General features: G+C 48.3%; 1 protein-coding gene across 1 annotated transcript in view; it reads right to left on the bottom strand.

The window, feature by feature from the left end:
• WNT11 (Wnt family member 11) overlaps positions 1-16,511 on the bottom strand; it is a 206,582-nt gene extending 190,071 nt beyond the window's left edge. The window contains exon 1 of the mRNA XM_085623281.1: positions 15,046-16,511. The gene's annotated coding sequence lies outside the window, so the exon portion shown is untranslated. The remainder of the gene's footprint in view (positions 1-15,045) is intronic.
• Positions 16,512-16,937: the final 426 nt, after the last annotated feature.

The following is a 16,937-nucleotide window of genomic DNA, read 5'->3' as shown; positions in this document are numbered from 1 at the left end:
CAAAATGCAAAATGCGATTTCATAACTTGTTACTGAATCGCATTTTGCATTTGTGATTCGGCATTTGGATGGGGTGTGTTTAGCACGTCCCTTTCAAATACCGAAACGGTATGGTATATATTACATTTTTAACAGTAATACTTTACCTCCAGTTTAAAACTGGTGGTAACACATTCGCAAAAGGAAAGGGGTTTCTAATGGGCCCCTTCCCCTTTGAGAATGTAAATAAAAATATATTCAAGAGCAGGCAGGGGTTCCACATATCACTGCATAATTTAAAAAACATGAAACTGCAAAGTTTCATTTTTTCTTTTGATATGCATGCTGTTTTCCTTATAAGGAAACTGAGGTAAGAGAAAGAGTTAATGTTGCCAACTACAGTACCATGTACCTACTTGGACTCTTTCACTTTTCTAGGCCTAACTAACACGATCTTCGACTTTAAATACTTTGAGGCAGATTTACAAGGCCCTTGCGCCACTTTTGCGCCATTTTTAACATGGGAATAGTGACGCAAAAGTGGTGCAACGGCCTTGTAAATCTGCCCCTTTGATTTTAGGCCAGAACTACCTTTGGTTTTTCCACTATGCAGTCCCTTTCTTTACAGATAAGATATGTAAATACTTTTGTGCTAAAATCTTGCTTCGTAAAGTGGCTCATTTCACCCTTACATCCTCGTCATCTCTAGTCAAGCTTTGATAGCCTTCCACAATTTCCTACTGGCTTCCCTGCAGTGCGCAGAGAACCATGAACTTACATCTTCTTAATAACTGGACCGGTTTGAAGCATCAACAATGGTGCGATCACACTAGATCCTTTAAATCTCAATTATAGTATCTACATCAAAGTCTACACAGTAAAGTGCTGATACGAGCCTGCCTCTGGCACTTCTGGCTGTACATTGACTGGAAGGCGTGTCAATCCACACCCAGATATCTAAGGGAGGGTGCATCCAGGCTTGACAAAGAGACAACATTTCACTTTCATGACTCTCAATGATCTCAAAGGATTTGATTTACTTACGAAATGGTCCTGAGGCCATAATAAACCTGGTGATACTAGCAGAAAGGGGAGGCTGAACACTGTGAAAATTGCCAGCGAAGCTAAATATTTTGTAGGCGTCAAGGATGTCCTGAAGAAACCTCCCTCTTGTGTCTTATCTTTTATCTCTCCCACCAAGATGGAAATATCTCAGCCAGAAACACCCTCATTTATAGACATCAAGGTGCCTAGAGCAAAATCTACTTTGGTGGTAAAGTCGCTTGAAAGCGTTATGCCCACTCTGGGTGTGCCCTCTGCTACATTAAGGCAAAATCAGATTACACAAATTCTGAGAACCTTTCCAGGTAGGGGAAATTGTTTTTTCAATATAGTTGCAGTACTGATTTATTAACAGGAGAAAAACCCCATTTGAGAACCTAAGTTCAGTGGCTAGGGTATTGTTACTCATAGTCATCCATGGTTGATATGCTTCCTAAATTCTTTTGACCCCATTGTCAGTAGGCCACTGAAGGCAACTGAGGAACAACTAACATCACCTGTGACTGACACAAAAAACTACAAGTACCCAATGAGTGGACAGGATCCTTAAGCTGGGTCTCTTGGAACTTGATCTAATCAATTTTTGGTATGGGAACTATGTTGTGCACATGTGTGAAGTGTTCAGAAGAGCCAAACTAAATGTCCAAAGACAGTACAGGTTATGTTTGCCTAGGTAATCATCTAACAACGAGGAAGACATATTAAGGTCGACATTACAAATGGGCCTTTAATTGGTGCAATATTAATTTTCCCAAAAAATCTGACTCCGCTAGGTCAGAATTTATTAGATGCGATCGATCCTTAACACCCAATTAGGAGTTTTCACCAGAATAACATGCAGATTTTGGAGTCCACTGCATTAAAAAGCCTCATCTCTTGGTATTTACTGTCTATTGTTTCTCGATAGGAGGCTGTGGGATAATTTTCCACGGGGCTAATTTCTGTAGAAGTGGGAAGCCTCCAGATGCTCAGCGAAGGGAGGAGCTGGGGTTATTCCAGGCCAGACGTGCAGCAGTGGAGTCAGTAGGTGGGACCAGTGATAGCACATGTGACTCTGGAGCCCGGGGTCCCCATCTGGCATCTTTCAAGTGCTGATTAGCATCCTCCACCCTCCTAGCACAAGGTGAGGTCCTTCATCGCGATCGCACGACATCCTGACTGGACTTATGGCAGCGATGGGTGGGAACAGTGCTGGGGCGTTACGCAGGCCACTGCAGCCTCATCAGTGCATGGGGGCCCCCATCACTTCAGGGGGCCCCAACCCTTCAAGGGGGCCCAGCCCCAAGGTCAATGCATATCTGTGAGATATGGGAGACTCGGAGGCCCCTCATCATATTCTGCAGGGGGGCCTCATTATTTTACTTCACGCCACTCAACAGTTGTGGCATGACGAACAAGTCGATATTTAGGTGGGGAGTTCATTTGTGCATTTTTATCTTTGTAGTTCATGGTTAAACATACAAATTCATCCTGAATCCGTAACCACCAATATTGGTTCACGTTCCAAAGTCTTGGCCTTCACCAGGGCACATAAAATATATCACCAATGAACAGGTTCAAGCTAGACAATCGATAGAAACAAAAATCAAAAATCAATTTTCGAGAACATGTGTAGAAACCAAAACTGGTGCCCCCTGCAAGATGAAATGAAAAATGCTGCTTACTCATAACAGGTATAAGTAAATAATGTACCTGCACAATCAGGCCCACTTGCTTGTATTGCACATATGTATGTATACATATACTTTACTTCACTGGGCTCCTTTCCTTTATCTGCCAAGTCCTTCATCTGTGAGTGTTTAGGGACAGTGCAAATACTAGTATTAAACACTTTGTAAAACAATAAAGGAGGAGAAAAATATAGGGACCGTATAGAGACTGTTATTTACAAATAAGTGTCATATTTGAATGTGAAATGTTGACGTTTTTTTCATTTATCTGTTTGATTTTTTGTGGTGCAGCTCCAATTTTGCTTTGTTGTATCATATTGGGAAGGGAGGCGCCTTTGGGCAGGGGGTGCATACGGAGAACACACGAGGGTATAAAACATTATCTGACATAAAAACTATAGGTGATCAACGGTGCGGGTGCTGTATTTGCGTTTTGGTCCACTGCTCACACTTCAAGTATATATATGTAGATATATGTTTTTGTTTTTTCAACTGCCTGCTCCACAAATGAAAGAACAGCCAAGACACAGCACGTAATCCTTATTTCACAAGCCTTTATTCAAACATAGCTTGCCATGTATATATGATTTCAATTATTCAAAGTATTAATAATTTAGGAATGGTTTTGAAGAAGTACATAATTCAAGAGTAGCCATGCCATTTTTGTGAGATAACCTTGTGACTTTATTGCCCCAAGGGCAAAGTGGTATTCCTACGTCCCTTCGGTGGAGTTAAATAAACTGATAAAATAGCTACTCACAAATTAGATAACGTGCGGAAACGTGGTACGCGTGGAGGAAGTGTGTCCATAATGTAAAGTATGTTCCGGCGTGCATTGTGTATTTTAAGTGAGCTGTAACTCTGTAGCTTTTTTGTGATTAGCTGTTTTGCGATTAGCTTTTTGAGTGTTAGCCAAACATTAGCTTTTACTCACATTAAACGGCGAGTTGTGGGTTTCTGGTTCCATTCTGACAGTATCGCAGCTTCTCTAATTTAACACTCAGTGTGATCTTTGGCAAATGTCTCTGTCTTCCTGTGCATCGTCTCCTTTATCTGCCTCATATGGAAAGCACTTAGACACCAGCCACACATCAGACAACTCTGCATGTTTGCACTGCCTGCGGCTCCCAAATAAACCCTCCCACTTTCCTATAATAGTACAACGTGGGCAGCGCTGGAAGAAGGGAGCTGTGTCTGGCCTAAATCTCCTTCTGTGGGACCAAATTGCACTTTACAGACGATCTTTCTGATTCCTAAAGCGTCCTTTGATACACCCATCACCAAGGATTGCAACCCTGTGGGGTAATAATTGTAAACACACAGATGTGTGGCCAGGCTCAGACACATCAGTAAGTGACATTTCACAGATGCGTGCCTTCAGTGAGGCAGGAAACCCTGGCCCCATTTTTATAGATTATCTAGTAAGTTTATTAGCATTTTCAGTCACTCCGACTTTCTTTATATCAGAAATCTATAATATAATATTCTAAAGTGCTATTAAATAAAACGAGAAGAATAAAGTACACCCTAAAAACATTGGAATAGTGTAAAGCTATTTTATATACTAGGCCAAAATAAAATGAAAGAAAAACAGAGAAACGGTTTTGGTGGAAATTATGTAAATTCTAGGAAAATATCAAGGCCGAGCACAAGTTAAAAAATCATTGAGTCAGTCTGAGGATTTGGCGCGAGGACCCGGAAGTCAGTGAGTGACTGAAATAGCCCCCACCTGGTGGTCATCATATTTTTTGTAAAAGACAGGCCCACAGTTAGGACCCAGAAGCACACTCATAGTAATGACTTTGTGTATTATTAACTCGAGTTAGGAAATCTTGGCCTCGTGTGAAAACCCATTTTACAGTCACAAAGCCTATGATTAGTTAAATTAATGGGTTTACGAAAGCAAAATGGTTTTATTAATGCACTAAACCATTTTTGCGAGTAATTAACATTTTACCGAATTGCAAAATGGGTTCAGAAAGGCGTAATGAATTACTATTTGAAAGTGGCGTGTTGAAGGCGGCCCTTATAAAGTGAGAAATGGTAATCCATGTACCAATGTTTTGCAACGGAAATCCAGACACAAAACATTTAAAAGTTACTGACTCACAAGTCAGAGTGGAAACACGTGCTCAGAAACACCCCTTCCCGTTTGTGAGTGTAAATTTGGAAAAGTTTGTTTCGGGAATAAGCCGTGGTCCAGAAGACCATTGCCAACTCTTAAACTTCAAAAATATACTTTTCTTTTTTAATGCAACCCCTTTTCTTTTAAGGAAAATGGGCTGCATTAATTTTTAGGTTTACCTTATTTAAATGCAGTCACTGACATTGTAGTCTACTGACCCCAACAGGCCACCATCCCTATGATGGCATCCAATCATAGTTATTTGCAATTTGCAACCTACCTTGTGAATATTGATGACGTAGGCCAGAATATGACGCACCACAATTCAATATTTTGTGAACCGGCCTTCAAGTACATAAAATGGGTCCCAAAATTCTTTCCATTTGCAAAAAATCTGTGCAAATCTAGCTGTTTGTCTAATTTAGAGATGAGCACAACAATAGTTGTTAATTAATGCAATATACATCAAAAATGGCTACTACCTGCCACCCCCCCCCCGCCATTCTTATTGATTAGGGACCCAGAATAGTCTGAATTGTCTCACGTGTAGGAGTGTGATGTTTAGCAGTTGTATTGATCCTGTTATTGGCAGCGCTAACAGGGCCCATCGGTGGTGCAAGCTGCAGTGGCCGCCTGATGAGGACCCTGGAACTTATGTGTTTACAATTTAAGCACAGGGTAGCATTCCTCTCTTTTGCACATCTTCACATGAACTGTAGGAGCAAACTATATCAAGCTGAGAATCAACATACAAAGGCAGATGGCAGCAGAGGGCCAGGTCTACCTCCCGGTGCTTAATTTGTAAAAGAATAAGTGCTGGGGCCCAAAGTTTTGCCCAGACGCGCAAGGCGGCAATATCAAATGTTGAATACAAAGGCAACTACTGCCAGGTTTTGATTCCTCCTCATGCCTCTTTCATCCATGCCAGGCATTCCCAGCCTCTTTATCTCGCTTGTTTGTTTTTTATTCATCCCTGGTTTTTTGGTGATTGTTTTTCCATATTTCTCTTCCGTCTTCTTTTCATCCCTTTCTGTTTTTCTCTCTCTAGCCTTGGGTGTAAATTTGATGAGCAAAAATAAGTTTGGGTCCCATAAAAGAGTGGAGGTGAGCCCCACCTGCAGCCCCCAGCCCAGACAAAGCCCTGCTCACTCCCCGTTTACTGCTTATAGCGCCTAGATCATTCTCTCTGCCAGGAAGACCCACGCTGGCTCCCTGAGAACCAGGCATCATACTTAAGGCATGTGGCCCCCTCCCCAGAGCCATGGACTTCATTTAGGGGTCACAACTGCGACCCCTGGCTTGCTCCTTGTGACCCCTGCCACTGCATTTGCTGCCCCAGGCCTCAGTGGTAGCAAAATCTGTGCGAGGAATACAAGGGCAGCTCCACCCCCTTTAGACATGGGTGGGTGCTCCAATCTCCTTGCTTTTTGTCAGTTTTCTATTACACTAATAGTGAATAGTAATATATTATTCCCTATTATAGTAATATAGTATGTGGTACAATAAGCTGGAATATAACCCTCCCTGGCAGCAGAGGTAAGTAAAAAACGTGCTTTTAAATGTATGTTCTGTGCATGCGTGAAGGTAAGAGTGTGTTTATGTGAGAGTGTATGTATGTGATTGTGTGTGTGTGCAAGCGTGTGTATGAGGTAAGCACGTGCGTATGAGTGGACGTAAAGTTCAAATGGCAATTCTGCTACCCTTGACCTTTTGGTGAAGTGACGTTCATGCCCAGAGCATTTGATTCTCACAAGAGTCCCTTAAATCTGTTCATCAACCTGTCACCTCAGGTTATCCGATGACATCACGTCATCAATGACCCCGTGTTCCAGTCCTGAGCATTCAGTAAACAACCAAGTGGACTCTGGTAGTTGTGGTCTTGGTTCACAACAAACGCACCAAATAGGAGGAAAGTTCTAGAATAAATCTGTGGGTAAAAGAAATAGATTGGACTAGAGTATGACAGCTCAGTCACCATGAAGTCAGCAAGTAGTCAATAGTCGGGCTTTGAAAATCAGATGAAATCAGATGGCCAGCACGAAAAAGATAAGGGGGTCGCATCTTCATTTACAAGACTCCTCACTCTGGAACTCCCGTCTGCATCCCACAGCTCCTAAATCAATCACACACACACATAGGACTCGTACCCCCCAGGATGGCTCCCGGCCCTGCCCCCCAACCAAACCCACAAAGCGATGCTTGACTACCAGAGCTGTGGGTTAAAAAGGCCATGTTTATTACAAATCATCACACAAACATGACAATATATAATTCATACAATTTAATACGATATGGATTATCAAATTCAATCGTTAATTAATATTTAAATTTAAGCTGCCCCTATCTTCATGCTCCATCCGCAAGTCGGGCAGAACTCAATTTATTTACACGAAGAACGTTGTCTATTGCTCCAGCACTAAGGGGCCTTCAGGCTCGCGTCCCCCAACCAACTGAGAACCACGCAAGGCGCAACCCACCTGCGTCCTTGAGGGGTGAGCCCCTGTCATCTGGTCTAGGTACGCCCCTTGAGGGGCCCACCCCTCCACCACCAGGCTGCCCATCGGGGCTCGTAGGGAATAACCAAGAGCGGAAGCCCCATGCCCTATTTTAAACTGGCGCCCTTGCCCCCAGCCGATGTCCCATTCTCTCTGGGGTGAGCTTACCGTCTCTCCACCTCAGTGCTGGCCTAAGGAGTATGCAGGAGGACTCCCCTTAACAATGTAAAGGCAATTTATGTGGCCTCTTTACCGCCGCTCTCTAATCCAAATCCAACACCTCCCCCAGCACCATCTTTAGGGACGGGTGGGTGGGAGATTACAGGAGACCCCTGTACACCGGGGCCGGCGCAGTCAGAAAGAGAGGGCGAGGACAAGGGCAAGTTGCCCTAAATAGGCCCACGCCCTCTCCCCCCTCCGAGGCGCCGGCCCCGCGGACGGAAGTGACGTCACGTCGTCGCTGACCCGGAAGTACTCCTTGCTGTGGTCCCGTTTTCTCCAGGGACGAGAACCACCAAAGGGGAGGGGCGTGCCCGGGTGCCCGGGGGGCCGAGTCCTAAGTGCGCGCTTCATTATATTTCGCACTTGGCACACTCTCTCTCTCACACATAAACACACTCTTATCTTCACGCATGCACACAATTATCTTCACGCATGCACACAACATACATTTAAAAGCATTTTTTACTTACCTCTGCTGCCAGGGAGGGTTATATTCCAGCTTATTGTGCCATATATTGTATTACAATAATAGTGAATAATATATTACTATTCCCTATTAGTGTAATAAAAAACTGACAAAAAACAAGGAGATTGGAGCACCCACCCATGTCCAAAGGGGGTGAAGCTGCCCTTGTGTTCCTTGCAAGGATTTTGCTACCACTGAGGCTTGGGGCCCCAAATGCAGTGGCAGGGGTCACAAGGAGCAAGCCAGGAATGATGTCCATGGCTCTGGGACGGGGCCACACGCCTTCAGTCTGAGCCGGGGTGGGTCTTCGTGGCAGACAGGGCCGGACTGGGAACCAAAACCGGCAAAGTGCTTGGCCGCCCACCCCCTCCCCGGGGGGTTGGGGGTGCCGCCGAGCTCTTTGCCAGGGCCGGTTTTCGGCTGATTTTGTTACAGGGCAGATTTTGCAGCTATGCTGCAAAAACGGCCCTGCAACAAAAACGGCACCCAGGGTCCCAAAACCGGCCCCTACCCGTGCGGCCCACCGGGGGATTGCCCGGTGCCCACTACGGCCAGTCCGGCCCTGGTGGCAGAGAGAATGAACTAGGCGCTTTAAGCGGAAAACGGGGAGTGAGCAGGGCTTTGTCTGGGCTGGGGGTTGCAGGTGGGGCTCACCTGAACTTTTTTATGGGACATGAAATTATTTTTGCTCATCATATTTACCCCCAAGGCTACAGAGAGAAAAACAGAAAAGGATGAAAAGAAGAAGGAAGAGAAATATAGAAAAACAGTGACAAAGAAACAGGGATGAATAAAAAACATGAACGAGCCAGATAAAGAGCCACAAGATCATGGGCGACCCACCTTCTCCAATCAGTCCAAGGTCACTGTTGTACTCCTGGGTACCTGCTGCCACCCCAATCGCACTGGATAGGCCTCACCCCAGCATCGGATTGGTAAAGCGTGCACTCGGGCAATGCCCGAGGGGCTGGTATCCGAATCCCAGCCCTGGGCTGCTTTTTTGTAGCAGCCTGAGGGGTTTCTGCGTTGTTCGATGCCGCCAGTGGCCCAGTGGGTGCCTGAGTTACCTTTCTGGAGGCAGATGGGCGCTCATTACCTCCCGTTTAGCAACGGGCAGAGGTGTCACTCCCTTTCTCTCCCTGGGCTGGCCCATTAATGTATGGATATTGAGCAAGCAAAAGTGGCCTCACTTGTTTTCAGGTGTGTTTCACCAGTGTAAATGAATCTGTGCATTTTTTTGCCCCCCCCTTTTTTTCATAAAATTTTACCAAAGCAGTGTTTTGGGGAAAAGCAATATGCAAATGTGGGCCACTTTTTTCTTTTGCGTGCCAGGGCCGATTTTTAATCCCAATCCAACCCTGCCTCACCCGAGTATTAATGAGCGCTCAAAATCAGCCATTCGGCACAACAAGCATTTAACAAATCCCAAAATAAAATCAGCCTTTATGTCAAGTTACATAGGAGACTTTACCACTTTTTAAATGATTGTCATAATTCAAATCTATATAGCGCTTCACACCTCGTTTCGCCTGTTTCTAAGCAGTATAGCCGCTCAATGTAAGGGTATTCCATCTACTGACTTCGTGATAATGGAAGGCTAGGCTCTACCTTAGAACGTGTGACCTACAGATCACCGCATGTGTCAGTAGGGAGCGTTGTCACTGAACCATAACTCCACGTGAAGTAAATCAGTCCCAGTGAGAACACGCGTGAGATTTTCCTTCTGTGGAGCGCTGAAGTAAATGGCCCCAAAGTTAAAGTCTGCGGTTCCGGCCTTCCTTTAGGTTGAACTGCACTCCGCGCCTTGGTAAATTAAACCGCGGTGTCCAAGCACTAGGGGCAGACATTTCCACCCCTCTGGTGTGTCCTTCCTGGGCCGGTTTACACAATCGCACAAGCACCAGACAATACTGTGCTGACCTATGTACTGACAAGGTCATAGCAATAACTGGGTGCAGTGCTACCGAGGCCCAGGGAGGTGAGAGGCCCGGCCCCCCGAGTGTGGCTGGCGTTTACTGCCCAACAAGAGGCCAAACTGCTCGAGTTCACTAGTTTGCATTAAGGCCCATTGCACACTTGCTCCACCGCGACGACCAATGGGAACAACTATCTGCTTTTTACACTAGTTTTCTCAAACTGGAGGCACCGATCATTCAATGATTAAAAACTGTTCTTAAGTTCATCCCAGATGTGGAAACTAACTGACTATCTACACCACTGGGGGTACGGTGTAAAATTGCTTGCATACACTTCAGCCCCAGCTGTACCCTGTACAGTGCCCCGCTGCCTTTTGGCTAGGCTTGCTTAACAGAAATACAGACATACATACATGCATGGATACATGCATGCATTCATACATACAAACACACACACGCATACATACATTGCAAAGGAAACATCAAGGCTAGGGTACCCACTGGCAACTTGTGGTATTTTTTTAAAGACATCAGGAAAACTTACGTCAATAATTCAAGTGCGGCAGAGATCTGTGTTTTATGTGCAGGTTAAAGGTTCGAATACAGGGGCCTACTCAGATTCTCATCCTCTTGGGGCTGAAAACAGCATTATTGGGTTTGGTGCGGGGTGGCAGGACTGTACCTGTGCATGAACTACAGGAGCACTTCCTTCTACAACCCTAAACCCTACCCCCCAAGTGCCGCCTCTAGCTGGTCCGTCCAGTTCTGTACCTCAGGTTATGTGATAGTCAAGTAATGTGCGTGTACCTTGATGATTCGTGATGTCATATAGGTATGTGTAGCCAAAGCAACTAGAATCTATTCCATTCCATAGCGCTCCGAAGAGGTGGTAAGGAGGTGAGGCACTCTGTGGTGAGCTATCCGTAGCTCTCCTCCATCCTGTCCATGATGGGAGTAGGGGTCAAGGTGGGGGGCATCCAAATAAACATTCAACCGTATTTGTCTTAAAGGGTCACGCTCGTGACTCTTTTAGTGTGTCACCTCTCACTGTAGCGTGCTTGCTCTCATGTTTAACTGCACTTTTAAAAGAGATAACATGGACGCAATGTTTAGATTGCTAAATATGCCAGAGCTGTTCCATTTCTAGTGAAACATCTTCATCCAGTCCTCATGTTTTCGCCAACAGAGCATTGCATTTTGGGACTTGCAGTTTTATATTTAAATTTGCAAGGATGGGGTTAAAATTCCCCTCTTGCTGAGTGTTTTTCGCTAAAAGGCCTGGATAGGTGTGAGACCGACTGCAGCAGAGGAGGATGAGACCACATATAAGGCAGAAATAATCCTCAATTTTTGTCAATACTCCTTTGAAGCCGTCATAAGTCCCTTGCACGTTTTAGTTATCTTGATCACAATTTTTCTCAATTTCACACATAGGGTTCATTTTAGGAAAGATGACGTCTGGAAAGCGCCCTCTTCAAATGTTTGCCTTGCCTTGCCCTTCCCTTGTACATCTAGAGTGTGCAGCTGTAAAGCGCCACTGCGCATCAGCTTAATCGATATCTATCAGAAAGTGTGTTCTCAAGGCCCATAGAAATCTTTAACTTACGTACACTATTTAACATTTGATAGAATAATTGGTCATTTGGGGGTGGGGGAATGTGAAATTACTTTACAAGAAGGGGGGGGGCACATTAAAAAGTGTGAAGATCATTTGTCTAGACAATTCACTGTATATAGTCCTGAATGCCTGGGTTAAATATTGCAGCACTAAAACCCGACAACTTGCGTTTATACTGGTTGCTAACTAAGAGGCTCTGCTAGTTTGTGGCACTGTAAATACTAGGTGCTTGTGTTAATCAATGTATCTACTTCGGAAGGATGAATGGCTGAGTCTTAGACTCGCAGAATACACACACATATATACAAGCATCCATCTCAACAGCAAGTGAATATCTCACTGAGCTATCTTCTCTCGGGAAGGGTCTGGGTCACAATCCAGTTGTGTGGCATACACTTCTGAACTTGTTAACCAGGGTATCACACCATGACACAAATTCTCTGAACGTGAGGCAGAAGGAAAGAGAGGATGCGGATGCGGAGGGTGCTTAGAAAGAAAAGGACTCTCGGAGGAATCTCTATGGACGAAGGGTGTTTTGAACAATAAGTTAATGTGTGAAAATGAAATATTAAAGTGAAATGATAGGGTAGATACTGCCGGAAGATAGAGCGTTTCCGGATATATGACAGGGGAACAGGACAAAGGAGTGAGTAACTGGGTAAATGAAAGGGAGGGAGAAAAGGATACGAGTAGAAGAGGGGATAGGTGGCATGCCTATAACATGAGCATGTGATGTGTTTTACATAGCGCTTAGTACCGCAGCTCTAATTTCTAAGCCCTGTATATAAAAGGCGTTGGCGTTTCCCAGTTTGATGGAACTCAATGCGTCGACCTTAGAAGGATGATAGTTATTGTTATTGTTATTGTTATTTTAATTTTATACCGCGCCTAATCACCTGCAGGCCTCTAAGCGCCCGGAAAGATGGAATAGGACAATAACACAACAGGTCAGAACAAAAGATCGCATTGGATTAAGCCATGCTCAGGCTTCTCCTGAACAGTAGCGTTTTCAGGCTCTTTCGAAATTTTAAGAGGTTTCCTTCCTCACGTAGCCCTCCAGGCAAGTTGTTCCACAACTGGGGAACCAATACCGATAGATAGTGTGGGTTGGTCATGGCGTGGACCTACTTATTATGATCTGCTAGCTCCAAACGATCTGAGCAGCAAGTTCCTAACTCACTGAGCCACCTGAACGGTCACTTCTGTTGCAGTCCAGGCTCACTGAGCAGCAAGTGCCTAACTCACTGAGCCACCTGAACGGCCACATCTGTCCCTGTTCAGGCTCACGTTTTGTACCCCGTCACGGCGTCTCTCGGCTAGAGTCTCGTGTCTGTGGTGGCAGCAGTTCTGTGCCAAGTTTCATCTCTCTTTCCAGGGCCCTCCTGTCTCCTCCTGCGCCAAATGTGCCTCTCTACCGCACACTATACCTCCTTTGCTCACTCAGTACCTCCTCGTGCCAGTCATGGTCCGCGGTTCCTCATGCCTGCCCGAGTCTGTCCTCTGGCTCAGTCTTTCCTCACTTCCTGAACACGGCTGACCGGTCCCGTCTCATCGAACACGGGTCAGTCTCCGCTCCATGGAGGTACAGCCTCGGACTTCCCAGGCGCACACACCCTGCATCCAATTGTAAAGTACCGCCTAGAAGCCAACGCTCGATCTGTGTGCGCGACTATGTGGAGGAGAGCCGAGACTACACCTGCGCACGGAGAGACGAACTTGTCAGCCGGCACCACTTTAGGCGCTAACCTGCCACAACCTGGCAGGCTTGAAGCGCTTTATAAAGCAAGTCAATGTTGTATTTGAAAGGCATAAACTGCGATACTTCCGTGGTGTGAACTGACTCCCTGCGCTGAGCTGCCTACCTGTAGACCCCATGTTTGCATTGTTTATTTAACTTGTAGCCCCCAGCAGGGAATGCTGAAGCGCTCTCCAACGCGGCCCTGTTTCCACCGCTTCCAAGCGCTGATTGTCAGTCTAATGTCCTCCCCTGTCACCCAGACCGGTGTTGTCGACTGCCGCGGGGAAGCGCTCGCTTTCTTCCTAGACTGCCCCGAACAAACGATCCATGCCAGGTTGTGGACTCAGAACTCGCGTTGGGGGTCACAGCTGTTGAGACCCCATTCCTTCTCAACCCACTGAACTTTTCAACACATAGGAAGTCACGAATAACAGAGGCCATTCATAAGGCAAGGGGGCGAAGCTTGGAGCTATGCTCGCACCTTATTTTGCAAAGCGCACGTTTGCCACAATGGGCCTCTTGCCACGGGGAGGGCGCCGTGCCATCAGGGGTGGGCGGGAGAGGGTCAGGGAGGTCAGAAAGAAAGTAATATATGCATGTGTTGCTATTACCAAGCATGGCACGTGCCATCCCGTCTCGCACACACTGTACAGCAGCTATGCCCACCCTCCTCGCTCCCACCCCTCCTCCGTGGCTCCAAGCGGCGAATCTGGCTGTTTTGCCCGGTGCCACCTTCCCCGAGTGTGACGCCGGTAAGTGCAGTTCAGTTTTGGGTGCCCTGAGCTGTAACCACACTCCAGGGCTATGCCTATGAGCTGTTGGCAGAGAGAAGTCCCGGGCACTGTCCTGACAGTGAGCGCGAGGCCCTCAGACACCTGCCACTCTGCCTGCACACTGGTAATGCCACATACTGGCACAGTGACACTGCCCTCACACATGCCTTAACCGCACCATGGAGCAGACCCGACACTTGCCGCACACAATGGCTGCTACACTTGTCCTCTCGACTCAGAGGCCACTGCCCACAAGGTGGCACTGCCATGCACCCATACATTGGCACTTCCGGTGGATTGGCTCTTTCTGCCCATACAGTGGCAATGGCTTCGCGCTTTCCGTACATTGCCTAGTCTAGCACCTTGGTACTACCCTTAAATCGGCTCTCACTGCCAGCACACGTGCCCTGGCCTCACACTGGCACTGCTTACACACAGGCATGCTTCGCGCTGACAGAAGCTGCTCACACTGGCACAGCTTCCATCCTGGCAGAAACTGCCTTAGAGCGGCACAGCCCACACGCAGGCTTTGTCCCTGCAGAGGAACGCACTGCCCACACACTGGCACCGATGCAAAGGCACGCTCGCTCTGGCGTCAGGAGTGCGCGTGAGAACACCAGTTGGCAAGCTGTAAACTTTGCCTCTAGCGCAGGAGCGTTCACATGAGCCTGGTATGCATGCCCCGTGCTCGCAACTTTGACCGACGGGGAAACGGAAACGTACGATATTTTGGTGAAATACAACCGAGGGGTACATTCCAGGACTTCTTCCCAATAGTTCGCAGCTCAGTCGCTGGTCCGCCTTTCCCCCTCCCGCCTCCATTTCAGCCCTGAACCTGGCGCAGCGCATCTGTCCTCCGGAGCCCAGACTCTCATTGATCCAGAGAGAGTTCTGAAGCGGAATGAACCCCACGAATGCCCCCGACACCCCCTCCCCGCAGCCCCTCCGTCCACCCCTCTCAACTCTTCCCAGGCCCCTTACCTTCTCCTCCCTGCAGGCCTCCAGAGACGGTCCCCAGGGCTCACACCTTCTCAGCTCACAAAGTACAAATCCAAGTCTGTGCGGGAGAGGGAGTCCAGTCCAAGGCGCACAGACACTCTCACTCAACCAGCTGCGGGGCGTGGGGGCGCCGGTGTGTGCGCACGGATCACTCCAGCGACTGTGGGGGCAGCTCCGGGCGCAGGTCTCCCCGCCGAGGGTGTAAGCAGATATCCGCGCAGCTGGGCGCAGGCAGATCTCTCTCCAGCTGTGTCTGAGTTATCTGACAGCGCCTGGATGCGATCGGATGTCTGGCCTTGGTACGTCAGATATCTCCCCCTATCTGCCCTTGAAGAGGTCTCGGGGCAGCCGGATGAAGAGGCAGCTGCCTGTAGGTCGACTGGGGTAGAACTGCGCGCCGCTGGTTGTGGGGTGGACTGTCCGCGTGGACTCGAGCCAAGCGATCCCACTTTAATGTGGGGGTGGTTCGTTCACTGTGGGGATCTGCGCGCAGATATGCGACGGGCACCTTTTCAGCTACGTGTGACGCTTGCGCCTTCAGCTCCTGGTGTGGGTAGTCTGTGCAGGTGTACTCTTTACGCACGCCGGAGGGGCGGTTTATCCACAGCCAACGTGTGATCCTCGTCCCCTGTGCTGTTCTGCACACAGTAAATGCTGGCTGGCCTGTCCGCCGTGGAGAGCTGGTGTTCTGCCTCCTGTCCTGGTCTCCCAAGACTGGAGTTAGACTATCCTGTCCACAGGAGACGCGGCTAGTCCGTCCAGAAGTCTGCCCAGTAATGCAACTCTGCCCACGCCGGAGTCTGGCTGTTCTGCCCAGCGCACAGCTTTCTCTGCAGTAGAGGAGGGCTGGCCCTTGTCCAGTGAAGGTGAGCTGGTCTCTGCCCAGATTCCTGTGCTATCCACAATGGAGGTGTGCTAGCAGGCCTTCAGTGGGAGATGGCTGTGCTGTCCAAAGTGGATGTGTGCCAATCTGTCCCCGTGCAGGTGAGGGCAGGTGTGTTCACAATGGAGGTGTGCTGGCCACTGCCTGCCCACCTGTTCTGTTCACAGTGGAGGTGGGCTGCTCTCTGCCCAGACTAATGCTCTGGATGTTGGTGCTGAAGAGTCCAAGGTGGGCGAGGGCTCGTGTGTTCACAATGGAGCGCCGCTCTCTTTCAAGCGCTACTTTCTCCACAGTGGAGTGGTGGTCTCAGCCCAGGGCGCGCTTTCTTCACAGTGAAGCGCTGCTCTCTGCCCTAGGGTGCACTTTCTCCACTTTCTGTAGAGTGCTGGCCTCTGCCCAGGGTGTTGCTGCCTCCACAGTAGTTGAGGGTCAGCCCAGCGTGCACTTTCTCCTCGGTGCGGTGTTGGTCCCTCTCTGCGCACCGCGCTGCTCTCTGCTCGGGGAGATGCGCCGTCCTCCCACAGCACTGGCTGCACGCTCGGTGTGTTTGCAGAGCTGCTCCTCCGTGTCACCACCAGTCCCCGGCTGCCTGCGCCCTCCACCACGCCCCCGGTCTCTCCTCCTCCCGCCCTCCTCACGAAACGTGCTTATATTCGCTCCCGGGGACTTTGATCTCAGCAGTGATGTCAGACCTCATTAACATAACAAAGCGCCCTGGATTCGGGGCTTCAAACGGGACAAATGAGCGTTTGATGTAGAGACACAGAGAGCCCCGCAGTTCTACCCTCGGCGTGTCCGGCAGGCTCCGCGTGAAAGGAAAACAAGGCAGGGGCAGGTAGCCCCAGAGTGGGCAGTCCAAGGGAGGTCCCCACGGGCAGGCTCCTGGACTCTGCAGTGAACATGAACGCGGCAGGAAGGTAACCACCCAAGGGCAGGACTGGTGGACAGAACTCCTCGTCCCGCAGTACCTCCCGTGAAGGATCTACGCACC

The sequence above is a fragment of the Triturus cristatus genome, chromosome 8, assembly GCF_964204655.1.
Source record: "Triturus cristatus chromosome 8, aTriCri1.1, whole genome shotgun sequence".
NCBI classification, from domain to species: Eukaryota; Metazoa; Chordata; class Amphibia; order Caudata; family Salamandridae; genus Triturus; species Triturus cristatus.
Note: the sequence above shows the minus strand (reverse complement) of the source record. Positions and strands in the feature narration are given on the sequence as shown.